The 14677-nt window shown below is 33.6% G+C and overlaps 1 protein-coding gene across 1 annotated transcript in view; it reads left to right on the top strand.

Annotated features, from left to right (window-relative positions):
* Positions 1 to 6971: 6971 nt before the first annotated feature.
* LOC111044646 (homeotic protein proboscipedia) overlaps positions 6972 to 14677 on the top strand; it is an 89566-nt gene continuing 81860 nt past the window's right edge. The window contains exon 1 of the mRNA XM_039434110.1: positions 6972 to 7344. The gene's annotated coding sequence lies outside the window, so the exon portion shown is untranslated. The remainder of the gene's footprint in view (positions 7345 to 14677) is intronic.

Below are 14677 nucleotides of genomic sequence, written 5' to 3'. Positions count from 1 at the left end.
GGACTTATGTGGTTCAAGGTATAATATTTTGCATATTTTATTCATAATATTCACGAATCCATCAATGTAAAATGTGCAAGCGATTAAAATACACTACAACAGTCATCTAGAGAGACTAGAATATGGAGAACACTTAATGAAGTGGAAGGAATAACAAAATAATAGAAAGCCTTAGTGAATCACAAAATTGAAACAATATTGTCTCTTCCAAAAGTTGTGATCAACTACCACAGTTGTAAGCTTTGTCCTAGCCTTACTAAAATCAATAACTTATTAGCAATCTACGAGAGAGAAGATATTCATTACAAGAATCTCAATTCAACCTCCATAGGATAATACACGTTTTGAAACATTCTGTAAAATATGTATGGTATTAAAATCACTTTACTTGTATAGGCTACTTTATTCAAATTAATAAATACAATATAAAACATGTAATAGCCTACCCTTTTTATTTAAAACATTTCAACGACTTCAATGATTTAAACTTTCAAATTAAACTTCAAAATGGCCAAAGTAGGTCAAAACTAGTCGTTGAAATAATTTTAAATGTGTTAAATATAAATTAAATATAAAGGGTACTACATGTTTTACATTGTTTTTATTAATGGTATTTAGTAGTTTAACCTTTGAAAGAATAAGATGTTGATATTGTCAATACCACTTTAATTTATTAGAAAAATAATTCATATTACAGAACCAGGTTTCATGGTAACACCTACCACATCTTCAGCTGAACTAATGTGTTGAACACATATTAATATTGTACAGAACTATTCCTAGTAATATATTATAGTAATCCCAAACTCGCGGTTATCGAGTAAACATCAATCTATTGAAAACGTACCGGTCTCAGTTACCGGATCTTTCGGATAACTTTCATTTTTTACCGCGGTCTAGAATACCGGATGTTTCGACTAATAGATATTTTGAGCGTTCAATTTTCTTTCTAATTGTGACGTACCGGACAGTAAGCTTTTACAATTGCATTACGTTAAAAGAGAACAATTTATTAATATGTATCACCATTTGTAACCAAGTTATAATTTTTTGTAAATATTGGGGGCTCCACCACTTCCCAGATGGGAAGAAGAGTACAAAGGAGATACATAGCTGAAGATGGTAGAGCAGATATTTTAAAGAAATAAGAAGAAGAAATCATTCTAAGAAATACAAAATTTATTGATTTACAATATTTTGAAAAGAAATAATTTGAAATGTATAAGTTGAAAGTTATATAATTTAGGCTATGGAGAAAAGGAAAACAGATTATTATCGAACAAGTCTCAATAATTATCTTATTTAAAAATGAGTTTCTATTTATTTCAATTTGATTAATTTTTGAAAACTATTTAGGTACGTACAGTATTTCATACTTTGAGGATTTTCCTCTTGGTTTGAATTCTCTACATTTTATTTATTATTTTTAAATTCCTATAAAAAAGAAAAACAACATGACATTATAACTAATAAAATTATGAATAATTGATTGAGTACGATACCAATCCCCTTTAAGATGACCATCTCGTTAGCTTGGCTGGAAGGTGAGGTCTAGAGGAAGGTCCAGGTCCTGGCCAGTCAGAGTCTTTTAGTGTTCAGAGGAGCAGCACAAAAAAGACTGTCTCGAAAAAGTGGAAAAAGTGGGAAAATCTAATATGAAAATGCCGGCTGGTGGGGAGACTGGAAAGTTCCACCACTCTGAAGCTCTGCGATTTTTCATTCAGTCAGCGCAATTTGGCTTTCTAGTGATCCTGATTTTACTATTGAAAATTAAAAAAGGGAAATAAATTAAAAAAATTTAATGTGCTTGAGGAGCTGTCAAAACCCATGGTTTATGACATAATGTTTTTCTCTTTATTATTTCGGTATTTTATTGACATGTTTTATTTAGAAAACTAATTTTTGTAATTTAGAAAACGTTGGTTTAGGAAAATTGATGACAATGGATGAGTTATCAACCATACAAGCCCCAGCCTTTGGAACTTGTATCAATGGGATGCTCCACAATGAAGTGTCACAAAATAAATATTCACTTGACGAAATAGATGATTCCGACCAGTATATAGTTATTTATGAACTTTTCTTGCTAATAAAATAACTGGAGGCTGAAAACGTTTGCTCAAACAAGTTTCTTGGTAACAATGAAAAACATTATTATTCTCAATGATTACCTTTCATTTTTGCTATAAAGCCTATATTGATAAAATATTTCTCCATGATTATTGTTCTGAGTAGTAACTGATAGTATATCTTACACGGATTTTTGTATTGTGTGTGTTCTTACATCCAACATCATACATTTATCACATATCAATGTTTCCTATTCTTCCATCACTTGATTTGCAACTGAAATCTATATTATACTTTATTATAATTGAAATTTACCAATGGAAAATATTCAAATTATAATAGAAAATATATCAAATATAACACTTTAAGCAAGACCCGGTCTGTGAGACCGGATGTTTCGGTTTAGGTCAGTTCTGACCATGTTTCGGTTAGAGTGTTAATAATAAGGACATACCAGAACATGATTCTCCAGGAAACAGGAAGAACTAGTGAAGTATTCATGATTTTTTAAAAATTATTTTTGAGGAACTGACACAAGAGCCATGCCCACGATATATCTACGCAACATTGACATCACTCAACACCAAATCCAGTAGCTACTATTTGAATGACAATAAAAATTCCGCCACCAAAAATCCAAAAAGGGCATTTTCTGGTGTGACTAGCTGTGAAAGTCCGTTACATTGTGTGGCCGCGAGCGCGAATCCCCAAAACAAAACGCTTTTAACGAAAGCGGCAGCGATCGATCAAAATCTGTCTGCTTTGCTGTCAGCCACCTATGTGTCGTGTCGTGTCGCACCGTATACTCATACGTGTCCACAATAGCCGTTATCTATTGTAGCATTCAATTTTTTCAACCGTTTACAACTTTACTGTACCCCAATTCCTCCTCTTTATTCCCACCTCCTCTCGGCTCCACACACACCTTGTTCGTCGAGGCGGATGCAAACTGTATTAATTCCAGATCTGACGTAGGAAAAGTGATGAGTCGTTCCTTGCATTTTTCACAAAATGATGAAGCGGTTATTGTGTCACTGCCGGTGACAGCACTTTTATTCGCACATCATGTATCTGATAAAAGTGTAGATTCATCTTGATTGCTTTAAGGCTGTTTTTTCGTATTAGATCACTCATGAACTCAGAGTTGAAGGGAATTTTAGGAGTAAAATCAAACTTTGATGTATTGTAGAGCAATCAAATTCATTATGTTTCTCGTGTGAGCAGAAACATCCAGCTACATCCAGACTCTCATTCATATACTGTAGATTGCTTTGTGACTGTTTTTTAAGACCAGATCGCTCATGCAGTCAGGTACGTATTTGACGTTGAAGGGAATATATTATTTATAGGATAGAGTGAACAATTCAGTAGTCGGAGAAGAAAAAAACAGGCTATTGCCCAAAACCTCTTCAATTTCCTAATTTTGTCTTAAATTGTCCAAATATTATGTAGGTTATGTCCATTTCAATTTATACACTAAATCATCAATCTGAATATACAAATCAGAATGAAACAAATAATTTTAAATTTAGATAGATTAATAATAAAACTTCCGTAAAAACATAAAACAAATTTCAAATTCACAAAATGATTCTATAAAAACACATAAATTTTGAGCTCGAAAATATCACGTTCACCAAGACGTGAGAAGAATATATTAAAATATTGGGAGAAGAATAAAGTTCTAGTATATTGTAGAGGAATCAGAATTGTATTGATCATGTTTCTTAGATTGAGCCACATCCAAAATATCGTGCGTCAAAAAATGATGGCATACTTAAAAGCTCTGATGAATTTTATGAAGAATCTACGAAAATCTTATTCTCTTCTAGTAAGTTCATGAGTGAACCTTCCAATAATCTTAATATTAACATCAGCTTTCTGAAGAGACATTTCTCTACCGTATAATAATGCAATTGACAAGTTTATTAACTACAAGTACTTCTCATGAGAATTAAACTGATAGTGTAATTATATTATAATTCATAGTGGTCACTTAACCTCCAAATCTAAAAACATTTCTGTTAAAAAATTAGCTGTGGTAGAATTCAACATTCATTCCGAATTAATCTGCAACTTTACATAAGCTACAATATTTACATAATTTTTCACAATAAACAATTCAGATAACATTCTTGTTCATCCACTCACACGGAAAATTTAAGAATACGAATCATAGCTCCATATAACATATTAAGGTTGAAAAATCCCTGATAAAAATGAGAAATAGCCTCCGTATGGAAATATTCAACATGAGGTTATATTATATTCTCATCCGATTCCCTCTCTTAAAAGGTCACAAAACCCCCAAAAACGCTGTAGGAAAAGAATAGCTCACACATAATACTCAGTAAGACAAATGTTGATAAAGGATTATGCGCGTGAAATTCAGAGTGAGCCAGGAGGGTCGAAAGTGGTCCCAAGGGTGAGGAGGAAGACTGGGCGACGGGAGGGGGATGAAGAGTCAAGACTACCGAGGGAAGAACGATTTATAGTGTTGTAATAGACCGCTGAGTGGCTTTCTAGCCCGTAAATCCAACCATGTTGACACTTGTAATTCTGAGTCTACACAGACAATTTGTTAGACTAAAGACCGAACACTTCTGCCGCCGTAACATAGGTGACCTGACCGTTTATCCTGGAGGAGACTTCTCAGGTGCTTAAACCGCACACTGAAAAACTACATATACATGATTAAACCTATACATGTTGGTACAAATAATAAGATTCTCCCTAGTCTCAGATCATTGTTCCGTTTTCTTATTCACCCCTTCTCTCCAAAGGTGTTAATAAAATAATACAATTCTTTCATTGATGTTTGGCTAGACTGTCATTACTCGAGATGATTAATAACTAAATCTAGTACATCGGTTGCCGTTTCACACCCCTTGCATTATATTTAAGTCATTAATTTGGTTTTACTGCTTGCTTTATACACTTTTATGAACTGCGTTAGCTGTAGTAATGTGTGTGAAAGTGGCTGTTAAACGGTCACCTGGTGAGTATTAAGATGCTGTAGAGAGAAGCATCAAATTTGAAGTCAGAGGTCAGAGCTGTTCATAGCTTGTATTGCATGAATTGTTGAAAGAGAAAGAGAGAGTGAGAGAGAGAGAGGTGAGAACTATATAGAAAGACCCCTTATCAGATAAAATACCATTCATCGGGGCAGTATGATATAAACGCTTCGAAATAATTGATGATTTTTGTAATTTTCTCTCCAAAAGTTTTGGAACAATACCTGATAATTCTGCATTATTTTTTCTCTTCTCGTCCATTTAGAATATGGTAGTGTTAGTAAAATTTTTTTTTAAATATCAGATGCAATCAGTAGCCTAGCTAACCTGGGATAACGAGTACCGTAAGTTATCAATAGTTCAAGATTGAATTCGTTGGAGACTTGAAATTAATATGAGACAATAATGAATGCAGTCTCATTTATATTACAAGAAGAACACTTTACATTTAGCTAGAGCATTCTAGTTGATTCAAATTCATTTAATGAGCATTCATTGATTTAAAACTGATTCTTCAACCTTTTTTAATCACAGTAAACATACCCAAATTGACCATCCAAATGTAAGTAAAAAAGGATCCTATTTTTCTCATCAATTTTGGTTGTATTATTCTTCTATTTTCGAAAATGCAGTTGCTTTCTCAAACCAGGCCTAGAAGCATGCTACCTAACCGTAGAAGGAAAAGGAGCGATTGTTTAGATTGTCAACGAGCTAATTCGCTGCTAACAAAATATTCCACCTGTATAAGTTACCTGATTCTACAAACTATTACCACTAGGAACGATGATGGAAATATCAAGAGTAGACGATATACTTCCAATGCTTATGATCTCATGTTGATATCTCACTGTTACCATTTGTAGATCGGACCACGAAATTAGTTTATAAAATTTTACTCTTTATTCTTTATTGATTGATACTATTCCTCTCCCAAATTTAGATAAGGTTACACATAGTCCGAAATAGGTTGTCTTGTTTACTTCACAAGATGTTTAGACCTTAATTATTTCCACAACGTAGATTTTTACATTCAGATGCTTCAAAACCAAACATAGAAGACATATTTCACATTATTATCACTAAAATAGGAAATATTCACATATTTAGCTGTGTTTACACCAACTTTATTAACAATAATAACTAATAGACTATGTATAACCTCTAATATAATAATAACCTCTACACTATGGAAAATAGAATAAAAAATCTAGACCACTCACTTTGGAACCACATATGATTAGAAACAATGAAAGAGCAATCTTGTTTTTTGGTTGTGGTGGAGCTGTCTATGACTCTTGACTATAACTTCTTATCTAATGTACACGAGAGACCATCAGAGTCAAGTTTTACCGATTCTCTTTGTCTACCTTCAATAGCAGATACAACCCATCAAAAAGCAGTTTCACCGATTTGGATTTCAATTCAATATACCCTCAATATTGGAGCACAGTGACTTCTTTGTCTCAGCCCACGTCATCGTCTCGCCTAAACACAAGCTCAAGAACACACTCACACACGCACACCCACGAAACAATAATAAAAATCGAAATCCACCACCCTTATTTTATATGCACGTTCCTTTTCATCAAAACGGAAGCTCGATCGCTCAGTGGAAGTTGGTCGATGGTGGAGGAGGGTAGGACTAGGAGGAGGAGGTTGTAGAGGAGGTGGAGGAGGAGTAGTAGATGATGAGGAGGAGTGGAAGAGAAGATCTTCGACAGTTCGCCGAAAGGGGAGGGCTTCCAACATTGGTGAAGAGGGTAGGAGGGGATTTTTGGTGTTGTGGAGGGGTAGAGAGGGTTCCTTGTGTGGGGAGGAGGGGTGGATTGTGCGCGCGCGTGCTATCACGTGTTCAAGCAGCAGTAATACATGCCGAAGTCTTCGCTCCAGAACCAACTTCCATCCACAATCGTCAGCATCTGATTCGAATCTCCGCGGTAGTCCCTTGTCACCTTCGTAATCGGATTACTCAAAAATATTTATCTTTCCGCCAAAAACCAAACCGTGATGTGAGTTGAAACAATGCGCGCATATTTTACCGGTCCGCCGACTGTACACACGTAACTTCAACGCCGAAGAGTTGTGTAGATTTGCCGGATTTTCACGGAGACTTCGCAGTTTTCCTCATCACGTGTGCAAAACAGTGTTTTCTTCGAACCTTTTGTTAACCCTCCTGGAGTCTCTTGCGTGAAACAAATGAATCTGTTCGTACATGGAAACTTTGCTGAAGAACTGGACATCGGAGGGCAGAATTGAACAGGTACTGAAAGGATAGGCTAGTGATGTTTATTTGTTGAGATAGGTACATAGCTTGGGGTAAAATTAGTATTGAAATATTCCCCGTTATCAAATATAGTTTATGCAAACTCAATCTCAACTTAGAAATTACATAGCGTTATGGTTTGCTATGATTTCTAGGACACGACACACTCTTTCTTTTTCTTCTGATTTTCACGGTAAAGGCATGATTGCCTGTTCTAGTTTTTGAGATAGCCTTTTGCAAATTAAAGTTTATTTTTCCATTGGTCCCCCAACGGTCTCCCACTCAATATTTGTTCACGATAACAAAGCTTTAATGGTAAAAGTCAATAACAATAAAAAACTTATTCCCCATATCAAGTAGCACATAGTAATGAATCTGCTAATCTTGAGTGTTAAATTGCATAGCTTCTATAAGTAGTGAATTCCAACTACAGCAGTAATTTCCAAGTTTCATTGCATGTAAGGAGTTAATCCGCTTTCAACTCATATTTTCTGAATTATAATGATTGTGGTCGAACAGTTTATTCTGCTTGTACCTTTACAATATACAGAGATTTTCAGTTTTTCTTTTAGTGAATCATCATCTACTCTGAGAATGTGCTTTGAGTTATCCTTGAACGTGGTCAGTTTTGAGCTGGTTCTAATTTGCATTACTATAAATTTCGGTTGTCATTCTCTTCTTAAAATCTATTGCTAAAGAAATAAGTTTGAACTATTGTGGAATATCTGTATTGAAAGGGCTGTAGAAGTAATGAAAAGATATCAAAAGCAAGCTGTCATAAGTAACAGGCAAGTTCAGACTTGGACTAATAGAACAAGTATGGTTATTCAATATGGTGGAATTATATTATATTATATTATGGTTAAGTTATATACCGTGAAATTCTATCATCAAGACATAAACATAACAACTGCATCTTTATGTACAATTCGTTATCAAATAATAAATTTTATTTATTATCAGGGTCTCCCAATCATTGATACAGGCTGTAATCAGTTAAGTTACTTTTATATCACAATAAGCTATCCGTCTATAGTATACTCTCATGGACTTTATCACGTTGAACTCAATCAAGGAATTTAAGCCGGAGCCGAAGGCTAGGCTGAAGCGCGTTATAATTGCTTACAATGATCCAAGCATTGTCCAAAATCAACCATGAAAGCACATCATAATACAGTATCACTTTCAGTAACAATACTGAAACGTTCTCCTGAAAGTAGATTTGAACATCTTTCCATGAAAATGAACTGAGTTTGAAGACTATGGATCCGAAACCTTCATGAATTGCACATTTCACTCTTGTTTATGGAGTTTTATTTTTTATCCATGATGAGATTTCATCATGAAATCTTTGGAAAAACTATTTTCAAAAGTGAGTTCCACTAGATCAGTGCAAACGAACGTGGGTTGAAAAGTGAAAGAGAATTGCAAAAGCCGGATGTCATTTTTGAGCTGAAATTGTGAATTCTTGAGAAATAGTTTGAAAATGAGAGAATAGTAACACAACCGATCCATAAAACGAATGGGATATCCATGAGGAACAGCTCAAAAAAGGAATTATAGAGAAGTAGAGAGGAGCTATGATGAAATAAAATAATATCCAATCAGGACTGTACTGGATAAATTCAAGCTGGGAATGATTTTGAAAATGTTAATATCTATGAGAGAGTCATTAATATCTATTATATCATTAATATCAATAATATCTATATCTATAAGGAAGTTATTGAATAGTTACCGCCTCTAATAAAAGAATGAGTTCTATATCCTGTGACTGCATGGAAATAATTCGCGTTTTGTAGGAGAACAATAGGGAGAGTTTAATTCCACTAAGAAAAATGCCCTTAAAATACATGTCTTTCAATAATGCCTTCAATGTACAACATGTAGACAACATTTCATTTTTGGTTCATCCCACAAACTAAAAAATCGTGTAGAAGATTCGCCACAATTCCCTTGATCACTCACTTGTTAAGTCACTTGGTTGGGGAACCTTCATGAGATTCTCTGTTGAATGTTAAAAACCTTAATGGAACAGTAAGACAACAATAATACTATGACAACGATATAGTGTGATATACTACAATAGACAATAATATGATAGACAACAATATACTATGATATCTATACCAGAGCTTGGAATGTTTTCCAAAAAGTTAGGATGAACTGTTACAGCATGAAAACTGATCTAGAAAGTAAACTGCGTTGATAAATTGATGATCTCGAGCATGCATTACAAACATAGCCTACATGTAATGTGGTTATAACATGGCTGAGTGTTATAAATTATTATTCTGGTATTTGGAACATCCAAATCCAAAAGAATGGTTTGTTTAAACACTTTTGGGCTGAGAATTTTGTGGAAATCTGGAAGATATAACCTCATTTCGGACTTTTTATGTTACTCTAATTTGGGAGAGAAATAGTAGGCCTACAAGGTATTCTTAGTTTTTCTCTCCCGATCTGTGCTTCATTGTAAAGAAGAATGAATAAAGAGTAGTGTGAGTTCACTCGTAGGCAACTTCAATTCAACTTATTTCATAAGTAAAAAGCTTCCTCGTCTCAAATGTAGGCTACTCAGTCTCACGGTAGACTGGGAAATCTTATGAATTTTTCAATTGAAATCTATGATACATCTGAACTTTTGAACTACTCTACACTCCTGGAAATTGATCAAATTAATTGTACGCACAAGTGGAGCTTAGATGCTGAAACTCACATGGGACTATCAGTTTTTTACCAAACCCGAGAAGGCATTTCCTTGTAGGCTAAAGATTACAGCAAAAGCTGTTTATTGCTCGACTCGCAATATCAGTAAGGCCAATAAAGCTAATGTGCAAAAAACCTTAGGGTAACGATAGTCTTGGTTATTCTATGCTAAATCTCAACTCAAACCTATGATTACGGAACTCAGATGATTATTTCCTCAAATTGTTGATACATTACTAGTAGTTCTGTGAACAGTAGACCTCACGCAGTATTCTCATCCACAAGTACCAGATGTCAACTGTTTTAAATGTTAACAAACTCAGTTCACGTTTGAATTTGTATTCCATATTATGATATAATTCATCCAATTCTGTGATGATCTTTCTATCTGATGAAAATTTTTAGAATCAAAAATATTATAATTTCTCCAGCATTATTTAGTTAATTTGTTTATTTTTATTCACCTATTAAATTAGTTTTTTCGAATGTGAGAATATTGATACTGATGGGCACGCATAATAATACCATGACTGCAAAACAAAATATTGAAACCAAAGACAAAATTTAGACCAAAAATGCTGTGATTAGACCAAATTTATTAAAAAGATGTTAATAACTCAATCCTTTTAGATTATATTAGATTGAACATAACTTATCATACACATGATGAACATATGTGTTTGTCAACTTCCGTTCAATCTAATAGAATCTATAAGGATTAAGTTATAACCATTTTGTTAATAACTTTGGTGTAAACCCAACTTAAAGATGCATACCTCTTTATACCTATTAATGTCTTTGATTGAAACTATAGACCTTATACAAATACAGTAATAGACTGGCTTCTCCACACATCTGTGTAATCACTTGTCAGCTGATGTATGATGAATAATTCTATAGTCTGACTATTTTGCGTTGCCATGTTGCAAATCTGGAGTACAGAAAAAAATTTTTCGCCACACTGCACAGAAAGCAGCTGTTTTCCAGTCCCTACGTAGATCTGAAAGACATTGTTTGCAGACGACTCTCGTCTGACGTCAGAACAGGTTTCTTTCCGGCTAAGACCGGAAAGAGTATCCTTTCCGGCCGCTAAATTTCAAGTGTGCTGAAATAACTGATCAAAAAACTTCATTATTTGAGTTTACTATTCAATAATTAAAACATTCATGATAATATCATCTTATTGTCATTTGAAAGAATAAAAAAGTATAAACTCAACCTCCAACATAATTGAACATAATCTTTTAGGTTATTTAGACAAATCAGAATAAAAAATAAAAATACTTGGACAATTTCCTGATATTCAGAATACCTCAGAGTTGCTAGAGCTATGACCTTCCACTTTTACTTTCGGAAGTGCTTAATAAAAAATTATTCTTATATACTGTATATATATTGTTTATTTTTCTGTGTGGCGAAAAATAACGTTCGCACCACGGGCAAAAATGTTTTTCCGGCTCTCAATCTCTTCTAGTCCTCGGCCTACGGCCTCGGACTTGAAAACCGATTTCAAGCCGGAAAAATCTCATTTTCTGCTCTAGGTGCGAAATATACTATTCCCGCACTAGAGCGGAAAAGTGATTCTTTGCGTTCTGTAATCAGTGCAGCAATGGCTACTTTCCAAGGTAACTGTAGGAAAAAAAATATTTTCGCAGTTATTTGTAACTCTCATTTGAACTGGTGATACATATTTGTTATCAACTATATTTCAAACAGATTCCGTCAAGATCCCGACATAATAGTTGATTAACGATTCAAAGCTGAATTCCATAATGATTTATCTGAAATCCCTCAATAGAAATGGAAACAATACAAAAATATGATCGTCCATCTAATAAAATAGTCAATAACCGAGAGAGCTTTTGGGTACCCATTCTCGATATTTTTGGATAGACCACTCATTGTTTCCCACGAAATCAATTTCGCTCATTAATTCACCAGAGGCGACAGTTTTTATTGTTCTGTTCCACTATCACGTGACAAAGAGCCATCCTATAAACAGTGCACAACATTAATTTCAAATGGAACTGGGAAGTATCCACCAAAGCCCAGCTAAAAAACGCTAATCAATATCAAATATTCAATGAAAAACCCGGCGTGGTTCCCAATCTAGACCACCAATAGCACTCATTCGATGAAAATCAATTTGTACTTTGAATATTTTGAACTGTTTGGCTAAGTAATTGAATTATCTTGTTCAGTACGATAGTGATTAATGTGCTTAGACGAGCAATCTGATAAACAAATAAAATTCGATAGTTTATTGGGAAACTTTTTTCTTATTTCGTTATTCTTCAATGAAGATAAATTATTTCTTTCTGAATAAGTTGATTTTGTTGAACACTACTTTTCTGAATAACATATACTAAAATGCTTTGAAATTTGAAATATTACATCATGTAGTTGCGAAAATCTGTCATTTTTTTCGTGGATTCAAATTCAAATTCAAACAAAACTCAGATATCAATAGCAGCATTAAGTCAGGGAGAAACTGATTAATTGATTGGGAGAATTTACTATGATTTTTTGAAATTTACAAATCAATGAAATTTATAGCGATTGATATATATTTAATGTAAAACTAAGTACTCTTCCAGTATCATTGTCTATTGTATACTCTATATATTGATCAAATTCAATAAAACTTCAAATTGAAACAGCTAGAAGCGTACTAATACAAAAATACACTCTGTTCAAATACAAAATGTTCATTCAGTTTTGAAGTTGAGTTTCATTCGATTTATCTTGGTTTCATAGTTTGATATAGTTTCTTGGCTAGTATATTGCAGCCTAGAGTCAACTTAACACTGTATTGCCATAGTAATCTTAGATATTATTATGTGGATAGAAACATATAAGGATATTTATAAAGAGCGATGACTGTTTCATAGAAAGATTGATAAAATTTGTAACCTAACCTAACCTAACCTTCATAAGAGGCCTCAAGTCGATTTCAAATGACTCCATCAAAGGTTCATAGTTTTTTATAAAGAGCGATGACTGTTTCATAGAAAGATTGATAAAATTTGTAACCTAACCTAACCTTCATAAGAGGCCTCAAGTCGATTTCAAATGACACCATCAAAGGTTCATAGTTTTTATCGTAGAATATAGCAATTGATTGCATGAAACTGTGTAAACACTTATTATGAATTCTGACTCCTTCGAACTCTGCCCCTTCAAAGTGAACTGAAATAAGAAAAAATAATGTTTAAATCTAATATAATTGGAGTTGTATACAGGTGAAAACTTGATAAAATATTCTAGGTGTTCAAAGTTTTGTGGAAAGCCAATTATTTGTCATAACCCACGGTTTTTCCAGTTGCAAGAAAGATCCATTTTTGTTGAATAATTGGTTAATAGGGAATTCAGACACTTGTCAGTGACGGAGAGCTTCATTGGTGCTCCATAATTAATTTGAAACTTGGTTCAAATGAAACTTGCAAGGCGTTTTTGACATGCAATGGGAACAGACGATGGGCGGTACCTATCAGAAGCGCACAGTTGACATAGAAGACAGTGCAAAAGTTTCATGAGGCTATCTTTGTTCCAAACCTGGAAAGAAAAGCCTATGTTTACAACGGTGGAGTTTGTTATTACAATATTTACAAGCTGAATTTGGTCTCCCAATTCTAGAGTTTCATAGAGTCGAAATACTATTTTGAGTTTATTGGAATTAGTGGAATATTTGAAATGATAAAATTAACGATATTAGATTAAGGACAAGGATTGTACCAACCCGCGTAACCGGTGATCTGTATCTTGTTATTTTCATTCCAAACATAAGACATTATCTCTACTCCAAACATAACTACTTATTCTACCATATTCAAACATAATATTTGAAACATAAACTTCCGATGATAGCAATAATTCAATTAAGAATGGGAAAAGGAAAGATTCTAATCACAAAATCATCAAACATGGATCTCGGGTACCAGTCTTTACGAGGCATGTTGTAATTTCTTGTAACGCAACTCTAGATATATATCCTGAATTTCTTATTCATTTTTTATTTCTTATTTATTTTTTAATTTATTATTTATGGTTCATACCAGCTAATTTATCACAATTGGGAGAAATAGAACCTTTACACGGTATTCAGTGCATTCTGATGTCGAGAGATTCGACCGTTGAGTAGAGAACGTTTTAGTTTATAGTGCTGAGTTGATACAAATGATTAGCTGTTGTAATGTATTTTGTTTTTATACGGTAATATTATTGAATACAGTAATTATTTTATAAATATTACAATTGTAGTCTGTGTTCAAAGTAACCCATATTTCGATTAGAAGTGTTTCTGTAGGAGACTGGAATGTGAGATATCATTGACATTCACTGAGAACTAAGTATAATTCAATTGCATCTTGAATTATACGCTTTTTAGTTTAGATTAAAATATAAGTTGAAATAGCCTCAATGGCTTACTCAGATTGAATGAAGGGAGAAGAAGATGGTAACATTGTAGGGCAATTGATTCCTTATCTGTTTGTATATTCTCATTTAGATAGTGAGAAAATAGTCTCCCATCATATCTCTTTATATCAGATTCAACTAGTACCAAAAATAAAAGATAGCATACCTCACGCTATATTATATGTTATTTTATTCGATCTTATCT

The sequence above is a fragment of the Nilaparvata lugens genome, chromosome 8, assembly GCF_014356525.2.
Source record: "Nilaparvata lugens isolate BPH chromosome 8, ASM1435652v1, whole genome shotgun sequence".
In the NCBI taxonomy this organism is placed as follows: Eukaryota; Metazoa; Arthropoda; class Insecta; order Hemiptera; family Delphacidae; genus Nilaparvata; species Nilaparvata lugens.
The sequence above is the reverse complement of the archived record's forward strand: the minus strand, read 5'-3'. Positions and strand labels throughout refer to the sequence as shown.